The sequence below is a fragment of the Schistocerca serialis genome, chromosome 4, assembly GCF_023864345.2.
Source record: "Schistocerca serialis cubense isolate TAMUIC-IGC-003099 chromosome 4, iqSchSeri2.2, whole genome shotgun sequence".
Taxonomy (NCBI): Eukaryota; Metazoa; Arthropoda; class Insecta; order Orthoptera; family Acrididae; genus Schistocerca; species Schistocerca serialis.
The window spans coordinates 382,943,202-382,955,381 of NC_064641.1; the positions used below are offsets into that span (position 1 = coordinate 382,943,202).

The 12,180-nt window shown below is 39.1% G+C and overlaps 1 protein-coding gene across 1 annotated transcript in view; it reads right to left on the minus strand.

The window, feature by feature from the left end:
• LOC126474477 (putative fatty acyl-CoA reductase CG5065) overlaps positions 1 to 12,180 on the minus strand; it is a 203,239-nt gene that overhangs the window by 1,192 nt on the left and 189,867 nt on the right. The window lies entirely within an intron of this gene.

Sequence of the window (12,180 nt, forward strand, 5' to 3'; positions counted from 1 at the left end):
AATAACTTCTTTTCAACACACTAACCATTCCATACAACTGCTCTTGCAAATAATTTGTTCTCTGTGATAGAATTACAGTGTCATTGCCAAATCTCAACTTTTTATTTTTTCTCTCTGGATTTTAATTTCCTTTCCAAACTTTTCCGTAGTTTCCTTTATGTCCTGTGCAGGATACAGATTGAATAACATCAGGAATAGGTTAAACACTGTCTCATTCCCTTCTCAACTACTGCTTCTCTTTCACATGCTTTGTTTCTTATAACTTAAGCATGGTTTCTGTTTGAGTTGTACATTACCTTTCACTCTCTGCATTTTATTCTGCTACTCACAGAATTTCAAAAACTGTATTCTAGGCAACATTGTCAAAAGGTTTCTCTCAGTCTACAAACACTGTAAACAGAGGTTTATCTTTATATAAGCTATGTCCTAAGGCATGTCACTGGACAAGTATTGTCCCATGTTTACCCAGATGTCTGTGGAACCCAAAATGATCTTCCTCAAGATTAGATTACATTAGATTAGTTTTTTGTTCCATAGATCAGTGTTGAGGAGATCCTCGTGGATGTGGAACATGTCACTTTTTTTTTTTTTTTTTTTTTTTTTTTTTTTTTTTTTTTTTTAAAAAAAAAAAGCTGAAATAACAATACTAACAGTATGAATATATACAATACATCATTTGTTTCTATTAAAAAATTTGTCAATGGAGTAGAAGGAGTTGGCCACTAGTAAGTCTTTCAGGCTCCATTTAAACTGATCTTTATTTGTAACTAAATTTTTTATGTTTGCTGGCAAATTATTGAAGATGAGTGTTCCTGAGTAGTGGACACATTTTTGAACTAAAGTAAGTGCTTTTAAGTCCTTGTGCAGATCATTTTTGTTCCTGGTATTGTATGTATGAACTGAGCTGTTTGTTGGAAAAAGAGATATATTATTTAGGACAAATTTCATTAAGGAGTAAATATACTGAGAGGCAGTAGTTAGTATACCCAGTTCTTTGAAGAGGTTTCTACAGGACGTCCGTGAATTTTCTCCACAAATAATATGTATTACACGCTTTTGGACTCTGAAATCATTTGTTTGACTTGAAGAGTTACCCCAAAATATTATACCATATGACATTATGGAATGAAAGTAGGCAAAGTATGCAAGATTTTTCATTTTTATGTCGCCTGTGTCTGCAAACGCTCGAATTGCAAATACAGATTTGTTAAGGCGTTTCTGCAGTTCTGTGGTGTGCTCCTCCCAACTGCATTTATTATCAAGTTGTAATCCCTGGAATTTAAGACTGCCAACCTCTTCTATCTGCTCTTCTTCATACTTTATGCATATGCTGGGTGGAAACCTCTTACAGGTTCTAAATTGCATATAGTGAGTCTTTTCGAAGTTTAATGTCAGTGAGTTGGATTTAAACCATTTATTAATATCCATGAAAATACCATTAGCAGATCTTTCCATTCTTCTGTAAATAACTCATGTCAATATTTTGCAACTATCATCTATAAAGCAATGGTTTTGTGATATTCCCACCTGTTAGCATGGATCTTCTTTGGATTGGATTTATTACATTCTTATTGAAGTTTGGAGGTATTTCACCTGTCTTGCATATGTTGCATGTCATTTGAAGTAGTTTTGTCATGGCTGGTTCTCCAGTGGGTTTCTAATTCTGAGGGAGTGTCATCTATTTTAGATGTCTTAGGTTATTCAGTGCCTCACACAATTATCTCTGCAATATAAAAACTTTCATCTCATCTTCACCTACCTCCTCTTCCTGTATTGTAATACTATCTTCAGGTTTGTTTCCTTTGTATAGCCCTTCTCTACATTCCTTCCAAACTATCACAAGCAGTGTAACTGAGTGGCTTTAGTTACCCCATATGCTGCTGTGGTTTAAAGCCTGGATAAAGGAATGAGGGATAGCATCTAAAGAAATAATTAGTGAGTGACCAGAGAACATCCTGAACACCTCAAAGACTAAATAATTCTGCTGTAATGTTGTTAACACTTACATGCCAACCCTAATCTGACATAATTTGATTCACCATGATGACAAGTTTGCGCACAGAGAGTACTACCCTAGGTGGTAGCCAATCAGTCATCATCAAACACAGGAAGCCAAGAAGTCCTGGAGAGTTCACAACAATATGCAAAAAATAGAACAATCAGGAAGTGTAATACTTTTCTATATTCAAAATCAACTTGCCCCACAAAACTGGGAAACTGAAATGACTCACAGATATCCAAGGGTATATAAATGATGTTTGTTTGTGTGTGTGTGTGTGTGTGTGTGTGTGTGTGTGTGTGTGTGTGTGTGTGTGAGGAGGGGGAGGTGGGTGGGACAGGAAACAGTGCAGTCGTTTGTATTTGTCATAATGCAGAAACAGTGTGATTTATCTGATGTATAAAAGGAGATGATCATTGACTTTTGGACCAATCTTGGAAGCATTTCTCAAACAGTTAAGTTCCTAACCTGTTTGTATGTTGCTGTGGTTAAAATATACTGTGGGTGGCAAAATGGCACTATCCAAAACCAATGGTCTCTCCTCAATGAATGTTCAGTAAATGTTGCTGCTTATGGATCTATGCAGCAGGTGCCTGGTTCATGCACCCATGTTGGTGATGAAGGCTGAAATTTGCATGCCAATACTGCAGCTGGACATCCACTGAGTGGATACAGGTGGCCTTTTCAGGTGCATCAGTTTTACGCACTGTCAGACAGATTACTGTAAGCATGCACAGCATGAAATTTCTGGGTCCAGGCTGGAGGAAGAAGCCTTATGGTCTGGGGAATGTTTTCCTGACATTCCCTGGGTGATCTCAGCATTCTCGATCAACATAAGTATGCATCTATCCTTGGGGACCATGCCCATTACTACATGCAGTTTGTTTTTCCTGGGCACAAAGGCACCTGACCAGCATGAAAACGCAATATGCCACACAGCTCACAATGCATCTGCGTGGTTTGACACACCCGGATGAGTTAAATGTAATTACCTGGCCACCAAACATCACAATTTAATCCCAACCCAATCAAGGAACTGTGGGACATCTTGATTGGGCTGTTCATGCCATGGATCCTCAACTGAGAAGCACAGCTGGCCATGGCACTGGAGTTGGGATGGCTCCATATCCCTGTCACTACCTTCCCGAACCTCACTGACTTTTCCTGCATGACTCATACTGCAAAAGATGATTATTCAGGCTTTTGACTAGTGGTCACATTAATGTGACTGCACAGTGCAATCTAGCGGTTCTAGGCGCGCAGTCCGGAACCGCGCGACTGCTACGGTCGCAGGTTCGAATCCTGCCTCGGGCATGGATGTGTGTAATGTCCTTAGGTTAGTTAGGTTTAAGTAGTTCTAAGTTCTAGGGGACTGATGACCACAGTAGTTAAGACCCATAGTGCTCAGAGCCATTTGAACCATTTGCACAGTGCAAAATAAGAAGAATCTTTCTATTAATGCAAAATTATGACATCATTAGAGAGTGATCCACTCTGAAGCCTTATACCTAACAGTAAGCCTGATCCTTTCAAGAACAACACTACATAGGAGGCTTGAATTTGTGGAATAAAAAATTCTGAGGTGGATATTGAGACCTCAAAGAACAGCAAATCATCAGTATGAAAGAAAAGTGAACTAAGAACTGTTTACCATGCAGAGAGGATCTCGGACACTGTCTGGGAAATAAGGACTATAATCTTGAGATATGTTCTTAGAATGGACTAGAGGAAGTTGACACCTCAGATAATGAATTTCTTGTGAACCATAGAGTCAAAGTAAGTTGGATCCAAGAGGTACAGTGGAATGTGGAGGAAATGGAGATACAGGAAACACAGATTTACAAGAAGGAGACTGTCAACATTAAATTCTGGCTCTAATAGGTTTCCAGAACAGAGTTAGACCCAGGAAAAAGAACATCAGGGACAGAAGATAGCAAAGCATGAGACTGAAAGAATATTAGACAAGAATAAAGACTACAAGAAGAAGTAGCTGATTCTTCTTTGCTTAGTACTGGCTTGCCATCTGAGCTCTTGTATTCACACAGCTGCTTCTCGTTTCATCAAAGGTTTCATAATTTTTCCATAGACATGCAAGTTTCTACATTTCTGCAGTTCTCCTCTAGCCATTCCCACTTTGCCATTTTGGACATCAGTATTCCCTCTCACCTCCTCCATTTGGTGCATTTTTATATGATATCCTTTCCTCATTTAATTTCAGTGTCTTGTGTGTCATCCAAGGATTTCTACTGAAATTTGTGTTTGGTTGGGATGGATACCCATTGAAGTGATTGAAGCAGTATACCATGTAACAGTTCATCGACTAACTCAAATAATAAACCAACCATTTGAACAGGGGTACTTTCCTGATGTACAGAAGCATGCAGAAGTAACAACTCTGTTCAACTATATTAGTAATAACTCTGTTCAAGAAAGGGCATAGGGAAACTATATTTATACTCCCCCAATTCTGTCAAAAGTGCTGGAGAAAGTAGCTGCAATACAGATTCAAAATTTTATTGTACAAAAATGATGATTTTATAAGTAATGAGTTTGTTATCTAATAGGAAGAAAACACTCTGGATAGAGTGAACAACTTTAGTAAAGAGATAATCAAAATTCTGCAATGTTACAAATCCTTTGATTCATTAAAACACTCCTTGCTTACCCATAAATTAAATAAATATGCACTGGCTTACATTATACCACTTCAAATTCACTGAATAATTGGTATAGTGGAGTCTACAGTCAATGCTTTTCCATAGAAACACAAATAACTTACCCATAAATATAAATTCCCAATAAGTTATGTTTGTGTACACTACTTCTGTTTTAAAAGATGAAATAATACAGAAAAAATTCCAAGCTCTATTTTGAGCACACTCAGTTTCCTAGAAAACAGTTTCTAGTGAAATGGGTTGCAACTGTTCTCTGTAAAAACCCATGTGGCACATTTCAGAATCAAACCTTCAACATGTATAGAGCTACAAATACAGCATAGTAATCAACTTATGATAGAAGTTATGGTTAAATTCCTTGGATTAAATGGGGGCAAGAACTTTATTTGGAACACATGTTGACTTCCTAATAAATAAACAGTTTTGTGTTTGCAATGTTTTTTGTTTGCAAACTAGTAAATCTTACCGACATGAGTACCCAAAATATAATATATGGTAGTTACTTTGAATCTGTCATTAGGCTTGGTACAGTTTTCTGAGGAAGTTCAAGTACCGTTTCTTGCAAACTTAAGCTGCAGAAGGAAACTGTCAGATACAAGTGTAATGCACAGCAAAGCGAATCCTACTATCCTTTATCCTACTGGTTTCCTCACCATACATTTATGAAATCATAATCCTCTAACACAGCAGACAAAAAGATTTGAGGAGAATTATTTTAGCCATACTTATAACACAAGGAACAAAGAGAACTTTATGATCCCCACATACCAACTGAATTTATATGCACAGACTCCACAATATATGGGGATGAAAATAAATAATAAATTAATATGCAAAAACATACTTAAAATGAAACTAGATAATTTAAAATACAAGTTTGCAAAATATCTTATGAGGGAAATGTTACTACTTGGCAGAAGAATTCATCAAGAATAAACTGATAATTTGTGCTAGGTATAAGTTAGTATTAGATTTTTTCTGTAACAAAACATTTGTTACTAGGATATTGTTAATAGAATTAGTTCTGTGTTAGTGTGAAATTGTACTACAAATGTTTGATATGTCTCCTGTATGTGAACTGAATGGTTTATATGATGTATGTTATGAAACTAAAAAAGCACTATTCGCAATGACTTTTTGATGGTCTGCCCCATTGCCTATTCATCTCTCTAAGATACCGATTTGTCTTTTTTGTGTTCTTTTCCAAATTCAATCACCACCTAATGCTCCACTTGAAACTTCCAACTATCAATGGTTCTTTCACTTATTAGAAGACCCTTTCATTGTCACCCAGAGACTGAAATGAGATGTCAGGACGACAGCAGATCTGGTTAATTAACTTCTTCATTCCAGCCCTTGGCCATAGTACATCAGGAGCAGCTTGGTGGAGATGCCCATTTGCCTCTCATGTGAAATAATAGCTCCCCCCCCCTCCGCCCTTCGGCATTGCTGACAGCACAAAGAGCGGGGCTGAGCGTGGCATCACTCAAATGCCATTGTCAGCGAACACTCAGGGTGTATCCATGATGAGCATGGCAGCGGTGCTCTAGTGCTCTAGTGATACTACAGGGATAGCCATGACCTCCCTCCACAGAGCAGGCAGCTCTCTGCTCCAGCTGTGGCTGGTCTCTTGACTCAGGGCAGACTGCCCCATCCTGTGGTCAAACAGTTGACCCCATACTGCATTCTGGGCTATCATCTTGGTGCCACAGGCTATGATACTGAACCAAGAATCATTTAGTACACAAATGACTGAGTACTTATATGCTTGGCCGAGTGGCTCTAGGCACTTCAGTCTGGAACCACACTGCTGCTACGGTCGCAGGTTCGAATCCTCCCTCGGGCATGGATGTGTGTGATGTCCTTAGGTTAGTTGGGTTTAAGTAGTTCTAAGTCTAGGGGACTGATGATCTCAGATGTTAAGTCCCATAGTGCTTAGAGCCATGTGAACTTATACACTCCATACTATGTTCATTTAGGATTTAAGGCATGTACTCTAACAATTCCAAGGTGTCAAGTAAGGAAAGGCTTCCGTCCTTCCAACAGTGTACTGCAGTGTTGGCTGTTGCTATATTGTGTCTGGCTGTCTCTGCTTCACAATGTCTGTCAGTTGTGTTTTGCGTCATAATGCTAACACTCTTGCCTGCCTTTGGCTGACTCTGTTGAAACTCACTTCCACTGTCCTTTTTATCAACATTATCCTTTACACTAGAGTTCCTGGTGACTGGCCCTTCTGGCCCTGTTTGACCTCTTAAGAATCATTCCAACAATTGGTTTCCTTAACCCAATCACTTAATCTTACAGATTTCTACAGGGGCCCCTTGCCCCTCCTTCAAACACCATGGAACTTATTTCATTTCTAGGCTTCTTGCACAATAACTTATAACTCAATACTACCCCCTTGGGCATTCATCTTCTTTCTCCTCCTTTTATGCTCAGTGTATCAAATCCACTAGAACCTGAACAATGGCTGCGTCTGAAATCAGTCTTGTGCTTCGTCTTCTAATTATCAAAACAAGGACCATACTCAGTATAACAAGTGCTTCTGTGATGGGGTTCGTATGACATTAGTCAATGTTGTCTCTTTCCATGACTGATTTTCCCAGTATCAATTTACAGGCTGCAATAAGGTTTCCAGGGAGACTCATTCCTGCCACTGCTTCAGAAGCATGTTTGCAGACTGCTTTAATTCCTGCCCTAGAGTTTGATTTAAGCTGGTTAAATTTGCAGCAGGTAGCACTTCCAGGGGCTCCTCTAGCCAATGGAAATGAGGTTGTGATATATTCAGGTGACCACTAAGTCTTCCTGCTTGCAAAAAGCACTCCCACTTGAATGTACTGGTTATGCAATGCTTCCACCCTGATGAAGATCAGAGTCCTGCTATGAACACACCACCTTGCCTTCTCTGCACCTCACCTATTGGCAGGAATACCTATTACTTTCCTCCTCTCCTCCTCTTTAAATTCATTGCTGCTCCACAGCTACTTGCATTAACTACACTAAATCTATACCCAAACTAAAAAAGGTATTAAAAGACTATCTCCTAGACTTTAATCCATATGGGTCTCATTACTGTTTCATTCACAACCTTTTGTTTATCTTCCATTACCTTTCTCCTCACTCTCCCTTCCTGGTTCACGTCTTCTATCACTCAAATAACTTCTGAACTCTCTTGAAAATGTTGCAACTGCCCTACATGCACAATTTTTGTTTTCAGCAACAACTGAATCTTGACATTTACTGCAACATAGTTTCTACCACTTGGTATGGCCCCTGACACTTTGTAACAAACTTTTTTGTCTTTTCCTCTGGCATATATGAAGTTTATAGCATCATCCACTCACCAAGCTTATACTGTGACATTCTTGCTGCACTGCCCACTGCTTCTTCCTGCTCCTCTGATGCTTGTGTATTTGCCCTCCATTCTCTATTCCAAATTTCCCTAGTCACTCTGACAAATTCCTTAACAGACTCTCCAGTCTTCCCTTTCTTTGTTTTCAATACATCAAACTTTGATGGCATTTTACAACCATTTACTACTTCATATGGTGATAATCCTGTATTCATATGTTGCTTTGAGTTGTAGGCAGATACAACATACTTTAAATAGACATCCCAGTCAGTGGGATGTGAGTCAATATAGTAGCCAAGCATCTCCCCAACTGTCCTATGCACGCCTTTAGTTCCTCCATTGGCTTGTGGATGGAAAAACTGGTCCTTAACTTCTTCACATTCAATAACTTACACAAATGTGGGAAAAAAAATAAAATCACAAAACTGAAGTTAATACCATATTTTAGCCTTCTGTACTTTATAGCTCCTGGACACAGAAATATATTTTGTTTTCATTTGATGTTAGAGCTGTAAACGTAGAGGAAACAGCAAAATCACAAAATGTAAACACGGGCCATGTGGAGATTTGATCTGACATGAAGTTTGTTTCCTGTTCTGTTACTACTGTTTCAGGTACTCCAAACTTCAGTATCTAATTATTCACTAGTGCATGTACAATTGTTGCTGCCTGCCAGTTTGGTATCATGACCATTTCTATGTATCTAGAAAAATGATCTTATTTTCGAAAATGATGTATTATTGTGATTATGTACTTATTCCCTGCAGATGTTTTACTGAATGGACCTAAAACATTTGATGCAGCTCTCCATGCTACTCTATCCTGTGCAAGCTTATTCATCTCCCAGTATCTACTGCAATCTACATCCTTCTGAATCTGCTTAGTGTATTCATCTCTTGGTCTCCCTCTACGTTTTTTCCCTCCACGCTGCCCTCTAATACTAGAGTGGTGATCCCTTGATGCCTCAGAATATGTCCTACCAATCGATCCCTTCTTCTAGTCAAGTTGTGCCACAAATTTCTCTTCTCCCCTATTCTATTCAATACCCCTTCATTACTTATGTGATCTACCCATCTAATCTTCAGCATTCTTCTGTAGCACCACATTTCGAAAGCTTCTATTCTCTTTTGTCTAAACTATTTATTGTCCACGTTTCGCTTCCATACATGGCTACACTCCATACAAATACTTTCAGAAAAGACTTCCTGACACTTAAATCTATACTCGATGTTAGCAAATTTCTCTTCTTCAGAAACGCTTTCCTTGCAATTGCCAGTCTTCATTTTATATCCTCTCTATTTCGACCATCATCAGTTATTTTGCTCCCCAAATAGCAAAACTCATTTACTAGTTTAAGCGCCTCGTTTCCTAATCTAATACCCTAAGCATCACCCGATTTAATTTGACTACATTCCATTATCCTTGTTTTGCTTTTGTTGATGTTCATCTTATATTCTCCTTTCAAGGCACTGTCCAGTCCGTTCAGTTGCTCTTCCAGGTCCTTTGCTGTCTCTGACAGAATTACAATGTCATCGGCAAACTTCAAAGTTTTTATTTCCTCTCCATGGATTTTAATTCCAACTCCAAATTTGTCTTTTGTTTCCTTTATTGCTTGCTCGATATACAGATTGAATAACATCGGGGATAGGCTACAACCCTGTCTCACTCCCTTCCCAACCATTGCTTCCCCTTCATACCCCTTGACTCTTGTAACTGCCATCTGGTTTCTGTACAAATTGTGAATAGCCTTTCGCTCCCTGTATTTTACCCCTGCCACTTTCAGAATTTGAAAGAGAGTATTCCAGTCAACATTGTCAAAAGCTTTCTCTAAGTCTACATATGCTAGAAACGTAGGTTTGCCTTTCCTTAATCTATTTTCTAAGATAAGTCGTAGGGTCAGTATTGCCTCACGTGTTCCAACATTTCTACGGAATCCAAACTGATCTTCCCCAAGGTCAGCTTCTACCAGTTTTTCCATTTGTCTGTAAAGAATTCATATTAGTATTTTGCAGCTGTGGCTTATTAAACTAATAATTCAGTAATTTTCACATCTGTCAAACCCTGCTTTCTTTGGGATTGGAATTATTATATTCTTCTTGAAGTCTGATGGAATTTCGCCTGTCTCATATATCTTGCTCACCAGATGGTAGAGTTTTGTCAGGATTGGCTCTCCCAAGGCTGTCAGTAGTTCTAATGGAATGTTGTCTACTCCCGGGGCCTTGTTTCAACTCAGGTCTTTCAGTGCTCTGTCAAACTCTTCACGCAGTATCCTATCTCCCATTTCATCTTCATCTACATCCTCTTCCATTTCCATAATATTGTCCTCAAGAACATCGCCGTTGTATAGACCCATTATATACTCCTCCCACCTTTCTGCTTTGCCTTCTTTGCTTACAACTGGGTTTCCATCTGAGCTCTTGATATTCATGCAAGTGGTTTTCTTTTCTCCAAAGGTCTCTTTAATTTTCCTGTAGGCAGTATCTATCTTACCCCTCCTGAGATAAGCCTCTACATCCTTACATTTGTCCTCTAGCCATCCCTGCTTAGCCATTTTGCACTTCTTGTCGATCTCATTTCTGAGACGTTTGTATTCCTTTTTGCCTGCTTCATTTACTGCATTTTTGTATTTTCTCCTTTCATCAATTAAATTCAGTATCTCTTCTGTTACCCAAGGATTTCTATTAGCCCTCATCTTTTTACCTACTTGATCCTCTGCTGCTTTCACTATTTCATCTCTCAAAGCTACATATTCCTCTTCTATTGTATTTCTTTCCCCCATTCTTGCCAATGGTTCCCTAATGCTCTCTCTAAAACTCTCTACAACCTCTGATTCTGTCAGTTTATCCAGGTCCCATCTCCTCAAATTTGCACCTTTTTGCAGTTTCTTCAGTTTTAATCTACAGTTCATAACCAATTGATTGTGGTCAGAGTCCATATCTGCCCCTGGAATGTCTTACAGTTTAAAACCTGGTTCCTAAATCTCTGTCTTACCATTATATAAGCTATCTGAAACCTTTCAGTATCTCCAGGCTTCTTCCATGTATACAACCTTCTTTTATGATTCTTGAACCAAGTGTTAGCTATGATTAAGTTATGCTCTGTGCAAAATTCTACCAGATTGCTTCCTCTTTCATTCCTTACTCCCATTCCATATTCACCTACTACATTTCCCTCTCTTCCTTTTCCTACTAATGAATTCCAGTCACCCGTGACTATTAAATTTTCATCTCCCCACAGTATCTGAATGATTTCTTTTATCTCACCATACATTTCTTCCATCTCTTCGTCATCTTCGGAGCTAGTTGGCACATACACTTGTACTACTATGGTAGACTTGGGCTTCATGTCTATCTTGGCTACAATAATGTGGTCACTATGCTATTCATAGTAGCTTACTTGTGCTCCTATTTTTTTATTCAATATTAAACCTACTCCTGCATTACCCCTATTTGATTTTGTATTTATAACCTTGTATTCACCTGACCATAAGTCTTGTTCTTCCTGCCACCAAGCTTCACTAATTCCCACTGTATGTAACTTTAACCTATCCATTTCCCTTTTTAAATTTCCTTACCTACCTGCCTGATTAAGGGATCTGACATTTGACGCTCCAACCCATAGAACGCCAGTTTTCTTTCTCCTGATAACAACATCCTCCTGAGTAGTCCCTACCCGGAGATCCGAATGGGGGACTATTTTACCTCCGGAATATTTTACCCAAGAGGACGCCATCATCATTTAACCATACAGTAAAGCTGCAGGCCCTCGGAAAAAATACGGCTGTAGTTTCCCCTTGATTTTAGCCGTTTGCAGTACCAGTACAGCAAGGCCGTTTTGGTTAGTGTTACAAGGCCAGATCGGTCAATCATCCAGACTGTTGCCCCTGCAACTACTGAAAAGGCTGCTGCCCCTCTTCATGAACCACACATTTGTCTGGCCTCTCAACAGATACCCCTCCATTGTGGTTGCACCTACAGTATGACCATCTGTATCATTGAGGCACGCAAGGCCCCCCCCCCCCCCCACCAACGGCTAGGTGCATGGTTCATGGGGGTAGGGGGGGGGGGGAGAACAATGTTGATATAAAAAATCTAATCCTAGAATCATGTTTTAGCCCTCACTCACATGTAGCACAATCTCTACACATTGTTTAA